Raw genomic sequence first — 24,298 nt, 5'->3', positions numbered from 1 at the left:
TTTATAAGCTAGTTATAAATGGAAGCGCCAAGTGTAGCTTGCCTGTCATAGGAAGGATGAGGGGTACTGGAAGGGACGAGGTGAGACTACATTGTCTGAAAATCCAACGCACCTTGAGGCAGCCAGAGCCCTGACGCAGCAGCGCTGGCCTCCCCTAGAGCTGGGGACACTGGGATGAAGATGGGTGACGTACCATCAGATCCATTTCCTTCTCCTGGCTGCACTCTGTATTTTAACCCCACGAGCACCAGAGTGGAGCGATCCACTACCTACTCCTCATCTGCTGTCTCTTCCTGCCCAGCTTTTCAGACTGGATTCTGAATGAGACCCTCCCTCTGAATGGCAACAGTTTGAAGGTGGTTGTTACGGCTGCTCCCCACTGGCATTGAAAGAATTTGCTGTGTGTGTGTCAATAAGCCGTTAAAAAAAACCTATCGTAATTTGCTCCTCGGTTTCTGAGACCTCTGTCAGTTCAATGGTCTCAGCTTGACAGCCCCACGCCTGGCAACTCAGGCAAGAGGCAGGGATAAGGGGCAATTACGGATTGGTTAGAGACAGGAACGTGAGGAACTGAGATCAGGGTTGCTCATCTGATTATTCCCCCCCCCTTCTCCCCCATACTCTTAGCCATCACATGCTTTTGCTAGACTCAGAAGCCCAGTTCTGAGGGGCTGGGCAGCACTGCATTATCATTTGCATTACAGCAGCATTTAGAGGCCTGAACAAAGATGAGGGCCCCTTAGTACATACACATGGTTCGAGACAGTCCCTGTATCAAAGACCTTACGCTCTGAACAGGCAGAGGAAGGATTATTAGCCTCATGTCACAGACAGGGAACTGAGGGACAGAGAGATTAAGTGATTTGCCCAAGATCAAACAGGCAATCTGTAGCGGCACCAGGAACTCAACCCTGATCCCCTGAGTCCCAGTCAAGTGCCTCGGTCACAAGGCCTTCCTTTCCCCTTGTAAGGTTACCCCACAGCCTGTACGTCCTTTGAGTAACAGACCCCATCTGACTGGGCTGTAAGGTGCCACGTCCATGCTGGATAGATAGGAACTAATACTACTACTTTTTAGTGCTATCGTCTTATGTTCTGCTTGTCACCAATTGGTGGTGTTCCCTTCAGGCCTCTTACCCACGTAGGCTGAGACAGGCCTTCCTCAGTGGTGAGCTCAGCTGGAAACACACAGTGTCCGGAGAACAGCAGCTTAGCACTTTGATGTTTGAAAATTGCAGCCTGGCAACCACTTATGGTCAGCAACCCTATATCACCTCGTTTCCCGTTCTCGAAATTATTTGCTAATAAGGGATGAGCTGCTGGCTGCTTCTCTCTGAGCCCCCCTGCACACACACACACAAACACACACGGGCACACACACTCGGATTCCTCCGGTTTGTGCACCCAGAGCACAGAACACACCACTTAATTTACCCTGTTGTGCATTTAATCAAGTCCTGCTCTCACAGGAGCGGCACATGCAAATTAGCGTAGTCAGCGAGCTGAGCTTTCTAAGCAGAAATGGCTATTAAGGCTCTAGCAACAGGGCCTTTGCCAGACTGGATCTCACCGTTGCTGTCCCAAGTCCAGTATCCACCAGTGCTGGATGGGTCAGAGGAAGGTGTCAAGGGGAGGGCTACTCGTCCAATTGTGCAATGCTGCACTGCAGATTAGGGGCTGACACTTTTCTTCCTGACTCCAATAGTGATCAGCTGATGCCCAGAACCACGCTATTTGGTTACAGCCTGCTCTCATGAGCATACACCTGGCAGGATGAATGGGAAGCTTGCTGGCTTTACTGTTCTTATTCTGTGGGTCAAGGTTGCTACCTTCCAGGCCTGCCTTCCTGGCCTCTTTCAACAGCACTGAAAATGCACTGAAAACTGAGGAAGGGGGGAAAGAGCAGTTCTGAGAAACCTCAGCAAGCAATGCAAACCCACTCTTCCCTCTCCCCCATCTCCTCCCACAAATTGTTTGCGTAGAGAGAAAACATCCAAAACATCCAGCACGGAGTATCCAGGGAAATGTCCTGATATTATCATGCATCTCAAGCTCTCTCACATTTAGTAGATCATGTGGGAATTTGCATTCAGGCAACGAAAGCTGAAATAGCAACCGAAAACGCTGTCAGCCTAATATATAAGGTGATTTGCATAATTTCTTATTTGCATTGGGCCCCTATTTAATTTTTTTCCCCTTGAGTGATCAAATAGCCTTACCTCCCCATGAACCACATGTGAAGTTTAGAGGATTAACCTGCCTGCTGGAAATGCTAATGCTGTGTACGAATGCTACCTAGGGACTGCAATCTCAGGATCCCTGCAACTGTGGGATGTTTCAGTGTTTTCCACTCACTGCATTTTAGAGTTACACCATCCCTGCTCCCAGCATCGTGAGGGTGAGACAGCACACAGTCTGCGTGACCCACACCCACTCAGTGTGGCATTCTGTTCCCCTCTAGTGGTGGCTCAGCTGAGGTTGACGAGACTCTTCCAGCCTTAGCTGGGTCTTTTAGCTTAGGGAGTAAAGACTTGTGTTTAGATCAGGGGGCTCAGGTTCAATACCCCCTATCTACAACCCACTCAGGGGCATACGGTTACATCTACTGGAGAGAAGCAGTGGTGGCCAGTTTGTGCAGAGGGTCTACTTATCTCCTAGATAGATGAAAGTGGGATTTAAAGTTGTGTCTGAAAGGAAATAAATATTGTAGTTATTGGGCGGGGGAGAGCTTCCCTGGATGACTGGCTATTCTCAAGGATAAAAAAAATTGAACAGCTATATAGGTTAAGTGATTGGGAGCAAAAACTAGTGCTAGCCCTGTTAATGATTCACTGGAAGCCCATGGTCAAGTCACGTCAACTCTCTGTGCCTCAGTTTCCCCATTCTCAAGATGGGGATAACAGTACAAGCCTATCATGTGAAGAGCGGGGAGCAAGGCGCATTGTGAGGCTTAATTACTGTTGACCTGTAAAATGCTTTGAGCTGAGCTCCTGAGCTAAAGGGCGTTAAGGGAAGTGCACAGCAGTACTGTAGAATTTGCCATCTCCATCTGTTTCTGTCACCTAATCCATTTACCAATCAATAGCATGTGAATCGATAAAACATTCAGCCTGAAGTTTATTGCTCATCTGAGGGGGAGGAGGGGAACACTTCTCAAAGACACTTGTGGTTTATTGCTCACACTTCAGTAATGCGCAGCGTGCGTCCCCACTAGCTACCCCATCAATTAGAACCTTGTCAGCACCGCCTAACTGAAAGGGTCTCATGGATTTTCCATTTGTGTTGCCTGAGTGACAAAGATGAAATGGCTCTTTGTCTAACGTGAATTAATATTTAATACCGGCTTCTCCATACCTACCATTCGGCAGGGCAGCCTGCGTTTCTTCCACAGGCAGGAAAGGCTGCATTGATCTGTTGCTAAAAATAGGAACTCCAACATGGGGAGACAACAGCCATCAATTCCCAGAGCAATGCAGGAGAAGGGCTTTTGTATTTGTTGCTTGGCAGAGGTCCAGTGTTTTTTCTTTTGAAAGGGACTTTTTCATGTATCCCCAAAGAGGAACTGTGCTATTTTTAGCACCAATAAGTATATTTAATTTCTTATTGCCTTGGTCTGTTTTAGGGACTGACAACTTGTCCCGAGTTTCTGAAAGCATTCCAAAGGGCAAGGCAAGGGATGGATCCAATGCGGCTTTAGATTTGCCACTAAGCCAGTTGTCAGAATGAAAATGAATTTTACTCAGCAATAGTAAAAACTCCAAAGCCAAATAGCCCAGAACTTGGGGAAATCCAAACCCGGATTAGGGACTGGAATTTTTGCAGCTGGCCATTATTTCTCGAGAGGCCTGAACCAAAACCTTATATCCTGTAAAAATCCATGAGGTCACAACATTATCCTCCTTCAAATCTCCCCTTAAATCCCGCCTATTCTGGGATGCATGCAAAGCTCTCAACAATGGCTGGGCAGCTGGCGTGCAGTGGCTGCTGCTAATTACACAAGTTACAATTGCCTGACTGTTACCTTGGGCTCTCCCCCTCTGTTATAGCCACCTGTTGTCCCTCATTTTACAGTCAGATTGCAAGCTGTTTGCGAACAAGGGCCATCTTTTCATTATATGCATGCTCAGTGTCTAGCACAATGGTGCCCTGATCTGTGATCAGGGCACCTACACACTACAATTATACAAATAATTACCAATAGAGCCAAACATCCCTGCTTTGGAGGGCATTCAAAATCCAGTCAAAAGGCTGAACTTTGCAGCTCAGGCACATTTCTAATTAAAAATAAATACAGTAAAAGTATGTGAGAGGTAGCCTCTCATTTCTCTATTGGAAACTACTGCAGGTGAAGGATCATGTCTGCAAATGCCTCTGCAGAGCTCTCCCTCTGACTATAATCCACTGCCTGGCAGCCACATTGCCAGGACTGTCTAAAGACAGAGGAAGTCTGAGCCCTTGTCTCTGGGAGGTTAGATTTGAAACCAGACAGACAATGTAGCTCTGACATAAAATACATCAAATCATCAGATGTTCCTTTTTCATTTTTTAAAAATGAATACCATTTGAGTGGATTATTGGGGAGAGACTCTGTGCTCGAAGGAGAGACGGGAATTGCGTAAGCACTGTTAAAAGACAATACAGGTTATGCCTGGCTACAGAGGCAGGAATCCAAGAGTGACAAGATAATCCAACTTTTGCATAAGACCCAAACAATCCACATGCTTTGCCTTATCTAAGCATCTCTTTGGCCAGAGCTCTGGGCTGGGTAAGAGCAGAAGCTCCCTCAGCCCATAGAACACCCCATAAACACAAAATATCTTAACCGCAGGGCAAAGGGACTGCGATGTTGATGGCAAACTCTGCCATCGTGGTTGGGTGGCATTTTGTACTGGCACAAATGACTCTACAAGGTGCGAGACAGGCCCTGTTAGTTCACAGTTGGCTAAAAAGAGGGTTCCTCGTCATGCTGTGTAAAGATAAAGGGGGCCTTCGACCTTTCGCTGTCTCTCCGGAAGTGGGGGAATCTGCTTGTAAAGTGGCCCTACAAGTTTTCTGTCTCTCTGATACGCCACCTGGGCCTTTGCAGCAGCACTAATGAGAAAACGGAGGCTGACGAGTCCCCACAAACCGGCACGCAGAAGCTGAGAGCACCTCTCAAATCTCAGAGCAAGGTCATCTGATAAGGGCTTAAAGAGTCACTCGGCAAATTGTTCCCTCAGATTAACGCAAAGAAGATTTTAAGCTTTTTCCTCCACTCCTCGGCTGTGTTTTTCCTTTTGTTTTGCAAAGTGCCCATACGGAGGTTTTGTGGTAATCTGCTTTTCTAGTCTAGGAGGGAATCAAATATGAAGAAAAAAAAGTGAATCATTTTTGTCTAAAAGCCAAGTCAGAGCAATGACCCAGCAGGAGGGATCGCCAAGTTGAGGACAGAATGGAGCATCTTGTCAAAGCTGCGTGCCAGGAGGAAGTGTGGTTACAGCAAGTGACGGAGTCAGGGCTCTTGGGTTGTGGTACTGACTTTGTGCATGATCTTGGGCAAGTCACTTCCCTTCTCTGTGCCTCCGTTTACCCCTCTGTGAAGTGAGGATGATAATACCAACCCACTGGTTTGAGGTGTAATTGGATAGTGTCTGCGTGGTGCTTTGAGATCCATAGATGGAAGTGCAGAGGACACAGAATCATAGAAGTGTAGGACAGGAAGGGACCTCAGTAGGTCAACTAGTCCAGTCTTCTGCACTCAAGGCAGGACTAAGTAATAACATGGTTGTAATCTGGTGGGCCTAACCACTAGCTGGGGGGAAAACAGCCAGCCACATGCCCAAACCCAACTCTGGTTTTGCCATCCACACAAATGCAAAATACAAGGAGAAGAGACAGTCGTGACCTGAGCTGATACTGCAGGGTCCACTCCTCCCCCCAGCAGCTCCGGGCCACAGGGAAGGGTTTGTCTCACCTGCCCACCTTATGGACCTGGGTTCTCACTTCTCTCTTCCAGCTGGGAATCACAGCCAATCATTAGCTGGTGCTTAGCTGGATCTGCTGATTCCCAACTCCTGTCTGCTGCCGGGCTTCTCACTAGGCCAGGGCTTGCTGCTTCCTGGAAGCACATGCCCTGGTACCATGGTCTTTTCTATTCCATAGTTCTGATAACAGGTTCATCACCATAGGATCTGTGCACCTTCCAGCCATTCATTAAGCAAAGTGGTTAACATCTGTCACGTTTGTTCTCTCATCCTCTGCCCGCGGCCAGACAGACATGCAATTGAGCGTTTACACGTACAGTTGGTCAGGCACAGGACAGGGACTAAGAGACTAGAGGTTCTATTCCTGGATCTGCCACTTGCTGTATGACCTTGCTCAAGTCACATTGCCTCTTTGGGCCTCAGTTTCCCCTTCCACCCTTTGCCTGTCTTGTCTGTCTATACTGGAAGCTCTTTGAGGCAGGGGCTGCCTTTTGTTATGCGTTTGTAGAGTGTACAGCACAAAGGGGCTGTGATCCTGTTTGGGGCATCTAGGTGCTACTAGAATAGAAATTATAATCCTTCCCCTCTCCCCCATGATTCATCCATATGAACAACACCCATTATCTTGGAAATACTTTAGCTCTGATTTAGTCCAAAATTGAGCCCAAACCAGACTGGACCTGATTCTCCTCTCTCACTGGGTATGTGGGAGCAAAATCCAGCTTAGGTCTCTGGGTCAGGGATATATTCTCTCCTTAATGTGCACCTGGGAGCCCCAATATAATAACTACAAAAGACTCGGTCTGTAGTATGGGCCTCTCTCATGCAGCTCAGCAATATAGCAGGTAGAGGAGGTTCTCCTGTGGCTAATGGAAATAACATTTGGTATCTTAGTGGAAATCTAAGAAGGTGCTTTTGTAATAGTTCTGCTTCTCCAGCTGTGATAGCTACAGAGAGACTTAGAAAGTAAGAGTTGAAGGATTTTCCATTTCCATTGATTTAACTAAAAGAAGAAAAATTCCCCATAATGAATTTTATGCTCTGTCTTTAGAGCACAGAGACAGAAGAACCTTGCTCTGTGCAGAATGAAAATGCATCTGTCCTGAATTTGCTGACAGGAGTTATTCTTGGGTCTTTCCTCAGCAGAGCTGTGACAGCTCTGGGCTTGTACATTTCAGCACGCAAACAGCCATGGCTTTGACAACTGTAAAAGTTTCTGAAAGGGATGGGAGGAAAACAGGCCAAAACCCAAATTCTGAGGGAATGAATTGTTCATAAGCTTTGACCTATTAATCAGAGTAGGGAAATTAAAAGCAAAAGGGCAAAACTGAGACAATAACATGGATGTCGTATGTTGGGCTCTTTGGCGAACTGATTATGAAAGTCATTGCAGCTTTGCCCCCACTTTGGGAACTCATGTTAACTCCTCCCTTGCCGCCCAACGTTCCAGTGAGAACTCACCTGCTGCGCTGTGCTAACCTTGCACTGGGGCCAATAGAAGAACAGCAGGACTAGTGAAAGGGTTAGTGAGTAGGGTTCTACTCACATGGATGCACTCCGTTTCCAGATGATTTTGCTGCAGGACCATGTGGGATTATCGGCAGTGTGATATTCACTGACAATAAATCAGACACAGGGCAGCAGGTGGACTGATGTCTGAATGGGGCTTGGTTGATGGAGTAGTTGAGTGGGGATTTTAAACACAGCCAAAAGGATGTGGAGCCCTTAGATATGATCATATAAAGTATCTGGGCCAGGCTAGAGAGAGACCGTTCGTCTGTGACAACAGGCACTCAGGCTTTGCTCATGTGCTGGTGAGTAAGAAGAGATACGGATTCATTGCATAGTCTGTGGAAGAATTGCCTCAATAAAATCTGTTTGGATTGAACGGTACTGCTTGAGACACTGCTTCCAACCACTGGTGTCTGGTGAGGGAGTACTGCCCTACAAAGGAACTTCACAGGCTGAGATGAGGAAACCATGCTAGTACCCAAACGAGGTGCCGAGTGACAACCCCTCTGTAAGAGAGTGATCGGGACGACGTAGCCAATTACTCTTTGAACCTGTGTTTTGAAAGCAACTTTAACACTTGACAATTGAGATAAATGCTCACATCCATGGTAGCTGATACAAACATCCTCTGGTTATTTAACTTGGAATAGCTGGCAGAGAAAGCTAGACAAATTCATACAAGAAAGACGGCAAACATTTTAACAATGAGGGTAATTAACCAATGGAAAATCTGCTGTAGAGATGGGGGGATTCTCCATCGCTTCTCTATCGGATAGCTTTCTAAAGGATGGGTTTTAGCTCATACAGAAGTTCTGGGCTCGATGCAGGAACCACTCTGTGAAATCCTATGGCCTCTGTCATGGAGGAGGTCAGAGTAGGTCACAATGGTGTCTTCTGGCCTTCAAATCTGTGAACGAATTCCTGTTTTTCTGCTTATTTATTTCTATTCATGAGAGAAGAACTAGGATTTCAAAACGGAGACATGGTGCATTGAATACTTTTCTGCAAAGATTTTCTCTGTTCATGCATAAAGGGAGAAGAACAAGGTTCTGTAAAAGAATTGTGGATCTTTCATTTTGGAGACTATTGATGAGTATTATAACTCTTTAGCGGCCAACACCACTAGCTCCTAAACCCATTGGGGCATACTTTCTGCCAAGCATTATCTTAAATGGAGACAGCATTAGAAAACTGCTTCAAAACCAGGGACTAAATTCGCTTTACAGCTCATATTGATCTGGGTTACAATTGAATTGACTGCATGTGTTTAACTTTGCTTTATTTGTGAAATATGGTAACATCACATACTTTCTCATAACTCAGTGTCTGGGCTGGGATGTGAATTCAGATCTGACAACTAAACAAATAAAGAATAAGGGACTGGCTATAGCTCAGTTCCTAGCCTATGGGAATCAATAGGGTTCATTAGGTTTATGAGACAATCATGTCTTCTGCTACCCTGGCCCAGAACCTCTGAGTAATGGCTTGCCAATGCCAAGTAATTATAAAGGTGTCTTACAAGTGAAGCAGAAACAAGCAAGTAACCTGATTTAGAGCAGTTTAATGAGGGTAAATTTCTTTGAGTGCTGCACGTTTCCTAAATAGCCCAAATGTGCTAGCTCTAAACTTGATAGGAATAAACCTGTGCTTTATTAGGTACCCTCATTTTCCTGCTGTGTCATCTGGGGAGTGTTTTCCTTTTAGGCGCCATGATATATTAGGCATATTTCCCCTATTCTCTATTATGATTGACTCCTCCTTTTGCTAAGTCTTCTTTTCAGCTTCTTTGTAGTTTCTTGGTGCTGTCGTCTATCTATCTACATAGCCCCCATCGCCGGAGTATCTGAGCACCTCACTAACTTTAATGCATTTACCCTCACCCCTACCTCCGAGGTAGGGCAGTGCAATTATCCCCATTGTACAGATGGGAAACTGAGGCCCGGAGAGGCTAAGTCACTTTCCCGAAGTCATACAGAGAGTCTGTGGCAGAGTCCTGAATCCAGGGTATTGGACCCAGGTCTTCTACAGCTCAGGTTAACACTTTAACCGTCCTTCCTCTGTCATGTTTCTTATTGTCCAGCGTTTCTGTGACTGCCATGATGTGTGTCTAAAAAGGTAGCAATGTGTATGATTCTGGCACTGATGGATTTGCTCGGTATTTGCAACCTTATGCATAGACTCTGGGTAGAAGTCAGGACTGCAGGACATCAGTCAGTACCTCTTCACCTTCACCATTGATGCAAGGAAAGCTGCTCTGTGCCTCCAATCCTGGACCCAGTACTGAAGTTGGCCGGTAAAATATACCCTTATGATCGGAGATAAGGTGAATTGCAATGGGGCAAGGCATTTGTTTCAGTAAGGGGGTGGGGGCTGGATAAACCGAACACTGACTTGGTTTGAAAAACTACTTTCCGTGGTAGTGCTGGGAGGTTGGAAGTAAAGCAGGATGCTTTTGGTGCACAACTTAATAATAAAGAATGTTAGTAATGAAATTAATTAACATTAAAGGAAGATAATATCAGAGTCAGATCGAAAACTCAGGAGTTCTGTGGTCTTAGGCATGTGGCTAAACACCACCTCTCTCATTTGCATGCCTTTACCCAGAATGCTCTTCCAGCTCATGTCTATCTGACAGCAGGGCTGGGTTCTGAGCTCTAGGGACACACAAGGAAGTTTGTGGGTACCCTGATCTTCTTTGTCTGTGCTTTGCAAGACAGCTCTGCAGCAGGCTCAGTCTTGTGTTCACCCTCCACAGCTTTATCAAACAACAGAACGAAGAAGCCATGCAATTAAGAACATAGGCATAGATGAAAGAGGAAAACAATCCAGCTGGCTCTTAATTTACTCCACATTCCTATTTCGACCTGACACTCTCACAGGCTTCATAGTTATTACTTAAAATAGCACCTACTGTTGATTTATTTTAATACAGAAAGGGCACCTGAGTTGAAACATCTCTTAGTGAGCCCCCACCACAATCATTATATCTAGCTTTGCCTTGCTGCAAAATTATTGGCTGCTGGCTTAAAACTCTCTAATTATATATTACTGAGGGTGTTTTCTTCTCTCCTTATTATCTCCTGTCTGCAGCCTGCGTCATCACTTCAAACCCTCTGCCCTTGCACACAGCTCTGCTCTTAGCAACACAGCGACTCTTGGAATCTCGTGGTTTTTAATGGAGGATTAATCACCCCTTTTTGACTTTTTCTTCTGAATATTATTGCCCTTTAAAAATGGAGCAAAAAGAGAATCTCTGTTTTCCTCATGTTGTTCCAGGTCTCATAAGGGAACTGCATTGTCCAGGGAAATGCTGAGACCTTGCTTACGCTGGGCTTTAACCACCTGTATAGCTGTACCAGTGCAAACCCCTACTGCAGACAAGATTCATACTGGTGCAGGTTTCCGACTCCACTGGGGCTTTAGCACATACACTGGCAGATAATTGATTCAGACTGGAGTAGGCTGCACCAGTAAAAGTTGGTTGCAGCAGCTACACTAGTGGCTAAAATCCCACTGTAGGCAGGGCCTCAGTTACAACTCAGAAATCAAACCATCTCCATTTATTTACAGTACAATGTTCCTTTCTTGCAAGGTGCAGACAAATAGCAGTTAATTTGGCTAAGGTGCAGGAGAAGTTAGCCTCACTGGGACCGGCCACCTGGAATATTGTCCAATTTTGCCCGCACTTTGTGCCAGCATGTAGATACTAAGTAATTAGGTGACTTCAATCCATGGTATTTTGTGAACTATTAAAACAAATCATGCTGCACTGCTTTAGTTGCCTAAAAAAGAATACACCCTTGGAATATTCCAATAAGGCCACTCAACTTTATTTCTCTTAAGTGCCTAATTAAAAGCCCAGGGATGTGTTCTCCGTGCTTGCTTACTGTAACTTATCTAGAATCTAGAAGGAGAAAGCTATATTAAAGGCTTTGGGGTAAGTGAAACAAAATCAGTGGGTTTTATTTCTTTTCTTTTTATAAAATGATAAGAAACTCACCTGGGAACTGGATGAGGAAATGTGTAAATATGATATGGCTTTATCCATGCAATAAAGGCAGGTGCTTGCTGCATGAACCAGGTGCACCTGGACCAGAGCTATACGTAACTCAGGGCACTGGGGATGAAATTCACCTCGATACAGAGGGCTGTCACAAAGCCAAAGCATTGTTTTGTCCTTCTTAAGTCCTATGGTTAGCCGGAGGTAAGTGACGCAAAGCCCTGATACTGGTTCCCTGCACAGGGGTGAATTTCATTCACCACATCAGCATTTTCTGTAACTTTGAGTAGAACATCTAGGAAAGTTGCCACTGAAGCAGAAATTCGAGTGAAAAATTGGGGAGGAAAATGCATGGATTCTCCTCGCCCATTTTCTAATCAGTCCTAGATCTGGGGCAAGTGGATGTGCCCCCTTTGAGCATCAGAGGTGGAGGTTCGTTCAAACCCAAGTTCAATGACAGAGCCACGGGAAAATCCACAAAGTATTTCAATATAAGTCTGTTAATTGGTCCCAGGTTGGTTCAGTTGAGAGCTTTTTTCTATTCTGTTGTAGTTCATTCCATCCCAGCTCTTATACCACATCCATCACTGTGGTACCTGGGTGCTTTCCATTAAGGGCATTAAGTGATTGACTAATGTCTGTCACGTCTGATTCTCTCCTTCTCTCTCCCCAAGAAAGTGAGACCCCTGGGGATCTTTTGAAGAACCTGCTCTGAGTTTTGAGTTTGCGATGAAATTCAGAACCGGAGAGCTGCATGCAGGATCACAGATCACTGTGAAATTTTTGCACAGCCCTGATGCTGACATTTCACTGATTTCAAGGGACTTCAACAACAGGGGTGAATAGCGTGAGTTAAAGGTTAACATTAATGTGGGTTAATATGTGCACTCAGCTAAATTCCTGCAGACTGAAAGGTCTGGACATTGCATCTCTGATTGGGGAACAGACAGCATTTTCATGCACAATGTAGCTTTGAAACCAGCTTCCCCACCACTGAGCTCCTTGTAGTATCAGCAAAGTTCTCACATTGCAAAAGGAAGGGAAGAAACCATGATGTTCTGTTTAAAAGATGATACATTCTGGAGCAGTGACCTTTTAGCCTCTCTATGTGATCTCTGGGACTTTTTGAGGTGACGCCTCAGCAAGGTGTGTGTGTGTGGGGGGGGTTAATGATCTCTCAGCAGGTCACAGAACCTTGAGTTGAGAGGTGGAGAATGGAGAAAGGACACGTCAATCAGCCTCAGGCAGAGCACCTTTTGGAGGCTGCGATTGAGGAAGGTTACACCAGGCAGGTGACCTTGGGGGAACTAGTGTCTCTTAGGGAGAGGGGAGGCCGCGTAGAGGCTAGGACAATACTGTATTATGCTATGGGGAGGTGCCCAGAGCTGTAACTCTGAGATGGGATGGGAGAGATGAAGACAGCACATGCAGATGGCGGCATATGTTTCATGGAAATGAATAGCACACTCACACCTGCCAATTGTTATCCAGAGCCTTGGTACCAGCTGCGAAGAAATCAGTGTTTCCCCCAAGGCAGAGTGCTGAAAGCTGCCATTGCTGAGGGTCTGCCAGTCTCCATGGGTAACAGCTAGAAGGACCGAGAAGGAACAAGGACTCCTGGTCTACAGAGGAGGATGGCCGGGCAGCTCACCCTAAAATGCGGGTCCAGATTATCACACTAATGCCAGTACCAGATGAGCTCTCTCCTCAGGCCCATCACAGTAGTATCAATCTGAGCGCTCAGAGCAGATCCTGTGTCTGAGAAAATGGTATTCCCTGCCCACCGCAGAGGAAACAGGTCTCTCTTTGGTCTTCCCAATGCCACCAATTTTGCTGATGTCTCTCAATCCTCTGGCAACAATCCCAGAGGAAAAGGATCCTTGTTTGACTAGCAGCTATTTCTGTCTAGTCATGCCTCAGATCCTGGGGAAACCTGAGCACACATGTTCTGAAGACCTTCAGAGGTGATTTGGCGGCTCAGTAATGCTACGGGTTTTGCATTCCCTCACAGGAGAAAAGACTTCAGCTACCTAGGTCCTCTTCCACTGCAACACAGTTTCTCTAACCTCTCCCAATTCCCCTCCAAGACCTGCAAAAAACCACCTTTGCAGCAAGTCTGGAACACTGGCTCCTCTCTCTCCCTGCTCCAACGCCTTTAATTCTCATGTTTACTCTAAATGTTTAATTTCAGCATGAACCCAGCTCCTTGCTTAATGGACAAGGTCAACTCTTTTGCATCTCCTAGGAGCAAAGTGGCCCATCTAGCCTGTAATACTGTTTGATCAGCAGGGTACGTTTTTGCAAACTCAGGCTAATCCTGCTGCTGTAGACAGTTCTGATGTAATCTGAAGGGGTGGATGGGAGAAACAATGTAAATGTAATACTAACCTTGACCATCCATGTTAGCACAGATTAAGCCATTACTTGATATAAGAGTATCTGCTGGATACCAAAAAAAAAAAAAAAAAAGGGCTCCGAGTGGAGAATTTCTCTTTCTTTTGGAGCAAAGATTGCTACCTTGTGATGGTTTTTCTGAAGCAGGAGATTCTCCTATCTCCACAGCATATAGTAGCCAGTCATTTTTTCATGACTTTCCCTTCCCTAGCTGCCTGCACCTTCCCCTTACATTGTCACTTGGCACAAATTCCACTATCTCTCCTAACCACCTGTCCCGTAGTTAGAAAAGATATCCAACTCCTGCCAAGGCCGATAACGGCAACTATTCTGTGGATTACTACCTTGGCAGGGTTTAAATGCTTGCTGCAGACATAAGCCCTGTCATGGTTGCTTTTATTTATTGTTGTATAAATGTATTTCCAAATAAAACAGAAAATGAACAAATAAACTGGGTGACAGAGCTATAAAACCATGCCTGCTCATTCATTTGAAGAAAAGCCTGCCTCAACCAATTAACCTGTGCAAGCCTTGTGCTGTTCATAAACAAGCCATGAATTAACATTGTATTTTTCAGCTGCCAGCATATGCCCCCTAAATGTTTACTGGGTAGCAAAAAAAGAAATTGTTTCCCTATGCTGGGTTAGGAGCGATGACAAAAACAAGAGGCTGAGTCATTGAAATCGGGGTGCAATATTAGAACAAGCTTTTCCTCCCTTGTGCTGCCCTGCTGGTGAGGTTTCCTTGCTCTGAACACACTGAGGGCGTTGGGATCTGTGTGTGAAAGGAATTGAGCTGCTGCCTGCCTGACACTGTAGTAGGATTAGAGGAGAAAGCATCAGGGCACTGCTCTGCTCTGCTCCAAATCCCCTGATGTATTCAGTGTAACACTGGATTACCCTGTGTAACAATGCAAGATGCTAAAGATTTGCTTCACTTCAACTGCTGTAAAAATAGACTTTTTAAAGGAATAAGTGAAAGCCAGGGCAGTATTTAGGGGCGAGGAGATTGTTAATGGCACACAGACCATTTGCAAGACTTGCTAGTAGCCTAAAAGAAAAATAAATCATAGGAAAGGTAGGCAGACAACCCCGGAGCATGCAAAGTACATGAGAAACAAGGACCTGCTGGCCCCATGCATCCAGAATATACAACCGTGCACTTGCTTTCATTTAAGCCAAGCCTTGGGCATTTTCTGATCACATACAATATAATGAGAGTCTTGAAGAAAAATAGAGAGGGGGCAGAAACACAAATCAAGAAGTAACATTTTTGAAGGAGAAATTATAAATTGCAATTTAATCACATAATCACTTTGACACTCTCAAGCAAGCTAATTTCTTCCCTTGCCTCATTTCACCCACTTGGCAAGATGAATCTTAATGAATAATGTCCTATGAATATTTAATTTTCCGATCAATCTGAATTTTCTCTCGCATACCTACCTGCTGCATGAATAAATCAGTTCTCCCTCTAACCCACACACACATCAGCAAAACCAACTTTTTATGGAGGTTAGGGGCAAGGAATGCGTTTCTCTACAAGGCAATCCACGCGAGAGGCGAAACATGGCAAATTGGAAATTCAATATTTATATACAAAATTGGCAGCTGCAGCAGAATACTGAGCTCCCACTTAGGGAAGGCCTGATAATGAGGCACAGAGGTGGTCATGAGGAGGCTAACATAGGCCTTATGTGAGCCCTTTGCCCATGGTTTATTCAACAAAACAAGTAACCTTGATGCAGAATCTGAGATCTGTACGATCGGCCAAAATCCTGGACATCATGTTACAGTGGCTCCTGGGAGTGCTACTCAAGAATCAAGACCCCATTGGGCCAGGCACAGCATAGACAAGCAACCAAGAGCAGTATCTTCCCCAGGGAGCTCATGGTCCAGGGGTCAGAGGAGATGAGACAGAACTCACAAAGGGGTGGTGGTCGGTGGGAGGAGGCGGACTCAAAATGAACAGTTTAGCACAACAAATAGGTGTCTCAGTGCCGGATGTGTTAGTGACAGAGACTCTTTAAGGTCCTCGTGGTCCAAATTGTTGCAGTTTTGCAGCAATTTGAAAAGCATGGCAGCTGCTCCTGCTTGCATGTGAGAGAGAGACAGCTCCGTCTTGTGTGCGCACCTGTCTGTACATGAGGAACAAGGACCTGCTGGCCACACACATCCAGAACATACAACCGTGTACTTGCTTTCACTTGTGACAAGCCTTAGGCATTTTCTGACCACATACAACATAACGAGAGCTAAAATCCTGGGGTTCGTCCCAGACAGACGCAATCGTAGGGCCACCACCGAGAAACCAGACATGCCAAAGTGGATGTGGCTTGACAGGGACAAGGCAGTAGTGGGTGACAGACTGGGGCTGATGCTGGCTGACTCTGACCTCAGGGGGAGGGAGGTAGAATGCCTTCTCCCACTGTAGCCAGCGCTCTTGATTTTATCACAGGCCTCGTGATATTTGGAATATTTCTCAAACCCCAGCTCCCGGAGTCCCGTAAATAGGTAAGAATCTCAGCTTTCCTTTAAAATAAAAAGTAAGTCCTCATGGTTCCAGAGAAAAGCGTAAAACCCAAGTGCACCCTAAAGGCAAAAAAACCCCCAGAATTAAAAGAACCCCACATGTATTATTATTAACACATTGCATGAATTTTAAAGTTCATCTCATGATTTTGTGGTCCCAGACTGATCCTTCAGCTGCTCTGTGTAAAACCTCATTGGCCTTAGCCGTGTCCAGAGCCAGTAATGTCAATTTGAAAGGTGAAATTCTGATGAAACACCTGGGCAGTTTTAACTTGTGCTTCATGCTTCCTTTGAGTCTATTTGAGTCAAGGTCTCATCTGACCTGAAATTGGATGTATGACTCACCGTTAGCTAAACAATATCATGCTGTTTGCCAGAAACATAACAGTAAAAACCTCACAGAACTGTACCCCAAATCCATTTTAACTTTGCAGACATGACAACTCAATGGATTTTTGAGGGCTTGCTAGATCATTCAGGTTCACTGATTATCTTGAATGATTTTAAGCAACTGTCTGTGTAACTGGATTGTTTTGGTAAGGATTCAGAGTGTAAGGGGAGGGCAGTAGCAATCTCCCTATTAATGATTATTGACTGGCAGCGTTTTAGTATGCTGGAGAACTCTGCTTCCAAAACAACTGCATGAGGCACAGTTGAGGAGAGTGGGCTTAAGGGATTTGGATTTGCCATAATTTTGCAGCTTCCATGGTCTACCATGGCCATTTCCCACATGAAGATGAGCCTTGCCCAAGCTTGAACTCCCTTCAGGAACACGCCCAGTGCTTCAGAACATCAATATGTGTTTAAGTCAGATTAATTCCTAGAGATATCAGAGCTCTAGCTTTAATTCTTATTTCTGTTCCTCTCCACTGCTTGGCTTCGGCTGCACAGAGAAGCACCTAACACTATGCAAAATGGCAAGACAAGTCCATGTCTGACTTGGCCTGAAATGGAAAGAATTTGAACACTGTCTGGAAAGCCTGTACTGAGGGCTGGGTCTCATGCTGGTCTTCTGACCAGTGGTGAATGCCACCCAAGCTTCCTACCTCCACACCTTTGAAGTTCAGAGGAATTTGAAATAGGCAGCCAAGGAACTAGACATTTGAAGCATACATTAGACTGTGGCTGCATAGCCTATGCACGTGCATAGAGCCTACACGGACATACAAAGTTCTGTTTATGCATCTATTAAGCATTAGGTTTGCAGAATGTTTACATGACCTTGCCAGCTTTACGTTTCAAGTGACAGTCAGGGAGTTAACTTGCCCTGTTTAATCATGTGCTTACAAACACTTTGTGTACCATGGAAACAACAGGGTTTGGGTCTTCCTTTTGGCCAGATGGTCTTTATGGTTAGGATACTCTCCAGCTCTCAAGGCCTTCTCCCAAGCTAAAAGCACTCTACGACATACCAGCTGATAGCTAGAATTAGAACCACGGCAAGAAATGAAAGTGGTTTGTGAAACACAACTAATGGCTATTGTTAGATGCTGAAATGCTATGAGTTTATAATTTCATCAAAGCAGTTTAGAAACATCAGTGAAGTCTTACGGTCCCCAATATGAGATATTACTATCTCCATTTTACAAATGGGGAAAGAGGCAGTAACAGATCTGGGAGCAGATCATAAAAACCTGGCTACTAATCCCCTATGTTAACTGAACAATACTTGCTCCCACTTAGCTAGTGTGGTATAAATACAATACATGATGGTGAGCTTTTGTGTTTCAATAATAAATATAATTTTTCCATCACTCTGCCTGGCCATTTAATCCATTTCTGTCTGACATTAAAGCATCAGATAAATCAACTGTAAGTTAATATTGGTTTGATACTGGAAGGTAATTTCTTTGACTATACACAACATATGCAAGAATCTATGCATACAGCCTTAGTTAGTATCCAGCTACAGTGTAATGTGCTACCCGTTGTGGGGATGTGAAATATTATGCATTATGTGTAATCCAATAATCCATTGGTTTTGGATTCATTCCTGCTTGTGCTGAGTGCAGCTGAGGTTGTGTTATAGAGAGCACTGCTTAGAGAAAGTCCTGTCAAGGTGGTTTAGGACTGTAACTTTTCTCTCAAAGTTTGCTAAGTAAAAGTGGCATGCAAGGAAAGACCTGAGAAGTCATGGCAGTCCCTTTCACTTGAACCTATTTACAGACAATAATACACTACACCAGACTGAACCAATTGCCTGAAATGTACTAAACAGGATAAGGACTCAAAGCCCCTGCTAAAGAGTGATAAAGAAAACTTGTGAACAGCAGAGGATTCATTCATGTAGCTATGTATAGCACACATTTCTCTATCAAACAGCTACAGACTAGCCTTAAGGAAACTGCAAGGGACAAAACAGAGAGATTCTGCAAGTTGAGGTTATGCGAGATGTGTCAATAGTGCCCAAGCACTTTCCAAAAAGTTGAGATTGTTCCACCCACCTGTCTGCAAATGGGAACGGGCACTTTATTGACATGAATCCCACTTCCTCAACATGGCCCCAATCCTTCATTGGCTAGCATGGCCCCCTAATATGCAGGTGCAAAATCCCATGGAGTCAGTGGGGTCCTGACGCAGGACCGCAGCCCGAGTCTGGCTAGTCGTGTTATTCAAACCAGCTCTGAAGCAAATGTGCTGGGGGGAAACATGGCCCATTTTGCTCAGCCCAGCACACTGAAAAGTTCAAGAGAATCTAATGCAGAATCATGCCCCTGCTGCAGAATCCCATAGGCTGGTTTGGAAAGTCTGCAGAAAAGTTATCACTTGCTATTTAATTCTAAGGAACTTTTCTTTTGACGGCCATTCTCAGAGGCATACACAAGTGCACCCTCCCTCCCCTCACTCCTGATTCCCTTCTCTCTCGGATGGTGTTAGCACATCTATGTTTTGTAGTCTGGCTGCCAATTCCTGCTTGGTTTGGGCTGGCTACTTGCCATTTGCCCTTTCCGGTCCGATCATCTTGTTCAAAGATCTCAGTTCATTGGCTATTCTCTTTCTTTTACAGCTTTTATTTATTTTTCACTCAGCCTTTAAAACCTTCCCTTTCTATTTCTCCTTGGGCCCTTTGCCTCATGCCCCCATGCTTTCTCCTCTCTTTAACCCTGTTTGTAGGGCGTTCAGGGTGAGGGAGTCTGCTAGCTGCTCACCTGGGGCCTAATCCAAAACCCCACTGAAGTCATTGGCGCCTCTGATTCAGGCTCTCAATGTCTGACTGAATATTGATTGATCTCTTTTTTTTAAACATTGCGTGCTACAAAAAAAAATCCATATTCATAGATTCATAGATTCTAGGACTGGAAGGGACCTCGAGAGGTCATCGAGTCCAGTCCCCTGCCCGCATGGCAGGACCAAATACTGTCTAGACCATCCCTGATAGACATTTATCTAACCTACTCTTAAATATCTCCAGAGATGGAGATTCCACAACCTCCCTAGGCAATTTATTCCAGTGTTTAACCACCCTGACAGTTAGGAACTTTTTCCTAATGTCCAACCTAGACCTCCCTTGCTGCAGTTTAAGCCCATTGCTTCTTGTTCTATCCTCAGAGGCTAAGGTGAACAAGTTTTCTCCCTCCTCCTTATGACACCCTTTTAGATACCTGAAAACTGCTATCATGTCCCCTCTCAGTCTTCTCTTTTCCAAACTAAACAAACCCAATTCTTTCAGCCTTCCTTCATAGGTCATGTTCTCAAGACCTTTAATCATTCTTGTTGCTCTTCTCTGGACCCTTTCCAATTTCTCCACATCTTTCTTGAAATGCGGTGCCCAAAACTGGACACAATACTCCAGCTGAGGCCTAACCAGAGCAGAGTAGAGCGGAAGAATGACTTCTCGTGTCTTGCTCACAACACACCTGTTAATACATCCCAGAATCATGTTTGCTTTTTTTGCAACAGCATCACACTGTTGACTCATATTTAGCTTGTGGTCCACTATAACCCCTAGATCCCTTTCTGCCGTACTCCTTCCTAGACAGTCTCTTCCCATTCTGTATGTGTGAAACTGATTTTTTCTTCCTAAGTGGAGCACTTTGCATTTGTCTTTGTTAAACTTCATCCTGTTTAACTCAGACCATTTCTCCAATTTGTCCAGATCATTTTGAATTATGACCCTGTCCTCCAAAGCAGTTGCAATCCCTCCCAGTTTGGTATCATCCGCAAACTTAATAAGCGTACTTTCTATGCCAATATCTAAGTCGTTAATGAAGATATTGAACAGAGCCGGTCCCAAAACAGACCCCTGCGGAACCCCACTCGTTATGCCTTTCCAGCAGGATTGGGAACCATTAATAACAACTCTCTGAGTACGGTTATCCAGCCAGTTATGCACCCACCTTATAGTAGCCCCATCTAAATTGTATTTGCCTAGTTTATCGATAAGAATATCATGCGAGACCGTATCAAATACCTTACTAAAGTCTAGGTATACCACATCCACAGCTTCTCCCTTATCCACAAGACTCGTTATCCTATCGAAGAAAGCTATCAGATTGGTTTGACATGATTTGTTCTTTACAAATCCATGCTGGCTGTTCCCTATCACCTTACCACCTTCCAAGTGTTTGCAGATGATTTCCTTAATTACTTGCTCCATTATCTTCCCTGGCACAGAAGTTAAACTAACTGGTCTGTAGTTTCCTGGGTTGTTTTTATTTCCCTTTTTATAGATGGGCACTATATTTGCCCTTTTCCAGTCTTCTGGAATCTCTCCCGTCTCCCATGATTTTCCAAAGATAATAGCTAGAGGCTCAGAAACCTCCTCTATTAGCTCCTTGAGTATTCTAGGATGCATTTCATCAGGCCCTGGTGACTTGCAGGCATCTAACTTTTCTAAGTGATTTTTAACTTGTTCTTTTTTTATTTTATCTGCTAAACCTACCCCCTTCCCATTAGCATTCACTATATTAGGCATTCCTTCAGACTTCTCAGTGAAGACCGAAACAAAGAAGTCATTAAGCATCTCTGCCATTTCCAAGTTCCCTGTTACTGTTTCTCCCTCTTCACTAAGCAGTGGACCTACCCTGTCTTTGGTCTTCCTCTTGCTTCTAATGTATTGATAAAAAGTCTTCTTGTTCCCCTTTATTCCCGTAGCTAGTTTGAGCTCATTTTGTGCCTTTGCCTTTCTAATCTTGCCCCTGCATTCCTGTGTTGTTTGCCTATATTCATCCTTTGTAATCTGTCCTAGTTTCCATTTTTTATATGACTCCTTTTTATTTTTTAGATCATGCAAGATCTCGTGGTTAAGCCAAGGTGGTCTTTTGCCACATTTTCTATCTTTCCTAACCAGCGGAATAGCTTGCTTTTGGGCCCTTAATAGTGTCCCTTTGAAAAACTGCCAACTCTCCTCAGTTGTTTTTCCCCTCAGTCTTGATTCCCATGGGACCTTACCTATCAGCTCTCTGAGCTTACCAAAATCCGCCTTCCTGAAATCCATTGTCTCTATTTTGCTGTTCTCCCTTCTACCCTTCCTTAGAATTGCAAACTCTATGATTTCATGATCACTTTCACCCAAGCTGCCTTCTACTTTCAAATTCTCAACGAGTTCCTCCCTATTTGTTAAAATCAAGTCTAGAACAGCTTCCCCCCTAGTAGCTTTTTCAACCTTCTGAAATAAAAAGTTGTCTGCAATGCAGTCCAAGAATTTGTTGGATAGTCTGTGCCCCGCTGTGTTATTTTCCCAACATATATCCGGATAGTTGAAGTCCCCCATCACCACCAAATCTTGGGCTTTGCATGATTTTGTTAGTTGTTTAAAAAAAGCCTCATCCACCTCTTCCACCTGGTTAGGTGGCCTGTAGTAGACTCCTAGCATGACATCACCCTTGTTTTTTACCCCTTTTAGCCTAACCCAGAGACTCTCAACACTTCCATCTCCTATGTCCATCTCTACCTCAGTCCAAGTGTGTACATTTTTAATATATAAGGCAACACCTCCTCCCTTTTCCCCCTGTCTATCCTTCCTGAGCAAGCTGTATCCATCCACACCAACATTCCAATCATGTGTATTATCCCACCAAGTTTCAGTGATGCCAACAATGTCATAGTTGTATTTATTTATTAGCACTTCCAGTTCTTCCTGCTTATTACCCATACTTCTCGCATTTGTATATAGGCATCTAAGATACTGGTTTGATCTTTCCTCCCAGTTTTGTCCTGACCCTCCTTTCTCTCTGCCAATATAGCCCACACTCCCTCTCGTTTCCGACCCATCTCCCAGGTCTCCATGTTCCCCACTTACCTGCGGGCTTTGCTCACCTGTCCCCGTCGAACCTAGTTTAAAGCCCTCCTCACTAGGTTAGCCAGTCTGTGTCCAAATAGGGTCTTTCCCCTCCTCGAAAGGTGAACGCCATCTCTGCCTAGCAGTCCTTCCTCAAATAGCATCCCGTGGTCTAGGAAGCCAAAGCCCTCCTGGCGACACCATCTTCGCAGCCAGGCATTCACCTCCAGGATGCATCTGTCTCTGCCCGGGCCCCTACCTTTGACAGGAAGAATCGAAGAATCGAAGATATGGTGCTGCATAGATCACAGAAACAGAATCATAGCAGAGGCCAGGCCAAGAAGCCAATATGCTAACCCGTGGGTGGTCCCTGGCTGAGATGAAACAGAAAAAAGGGTTCCTTCATTTTCCTGTCTGCCTGAGTTACAAAAAACCCTTCATTAAAAGGGTTAAATCTGCATTTCAGTCAAAAGATATTGTGCTAATTTGGGTTTTTTCCCCATGGACCAGAAAACACTCATGGGTCCCCTTCACGCCCTTCCTCCGTTGGCTGAGCTGTTTTTCAGACATGCGGGAACAAATACCCCAAAGAGCTCAGTACCCCACATGCACCTGTCTCAAATTCAGTCTCTTATTTTGATGCCTAAATGGGAGCAGAGGCAGAATTTTTTGTATACGTGGGTGAATTTTTTTTCAGCAAAAAAATGCAGATTCAGATCAGCTGTGAATTCATATCAATTTTGGCTAATTGTTTTGGTAAAAAACTAAAAAAAAAAAAACTCAGAAGATGTTGAAACCTGTTGTTTCAACATTTTTAAAATGAAAAGTTTAGACTTTTAGGTTGAAAGAACTTTTCTTTCTGGAATTTCCTTAAATTTTATTTAAAAAAATGCTGCTATGTGACCAAACAAACCCCCTCAAAATCAAAATGAAATGTCTAGTTGAACCTGAAATGGAATTTCCCCCTCAACTTTTTGATTCACTGACAATTAAAAAAATAAAAAACAAAACCCACCACTACTTTTGGTTTGATCCGAAATTATTAAAGAAAGTTCACTGCCACAGAACAGAAAAAAATCGATTATTCACACAGCTCTTCCTAAGTGACCGATGAGCACAAGTGGTTTGGTACATCCGACCCTGAGCTCCTTCGAAAATTGGGCCCTCAATAGCTATCCCAGCCATAAGTGATATACGAAAGTCACTGAGACCGAGTGCTTAGCAGGGCTAAGAAAAGGAACTGGACATTCGTATGGGAAACAAGAATATCCCAAGTTAGAATAGTAAGGGTTGAAATGTCCACAGCTTTGGAAGGGATATAAAATCCTTTCATGGTTCAGGGCATAAGCCAAACTCAAACTTAAGAAGAAACTTTCCCTGGGGACTGATTATCCCACATCTGTCTCCTGCAGGGTTTCTTGAACCTTCCTCTGAAGCATCTGATGCTTCTACTGTTAGAGGCAGGATATTGAGCTAGACGGAGTTTCGGTCTCATCCAATCTGGCAGTCCCCACATTCTGAAGTGTCCAGCATTCTCGCTTGCTGGGAAGCCCCCCAGAATGTGGATGGGCCATCTCAGAACTATCCATATCTTTAGAGTATGCAGAATGTGAATATTTCCATAGCCAAAAATGTCACAAAAGCAGCCTCTGCTGTGAAACACTGTCACTCATGTCTG

This window comes from Emys orbicularis, chromosome 4 (genome assembly GCF_028017835.1).
Source record: "Emys orbicularis isolate rEmyOrb1 chromosome 4, rEmyOrb1.hap1, whole genome shotgun sequence".
Classification (NCBI taxonomy): Eukaryota; Metazoa; Chordata; order Testudines; family Emydidae; genus Emys; species Emys orbicularis.
This window is presented reverse-complemented; position numbering follows the sequence as displayed.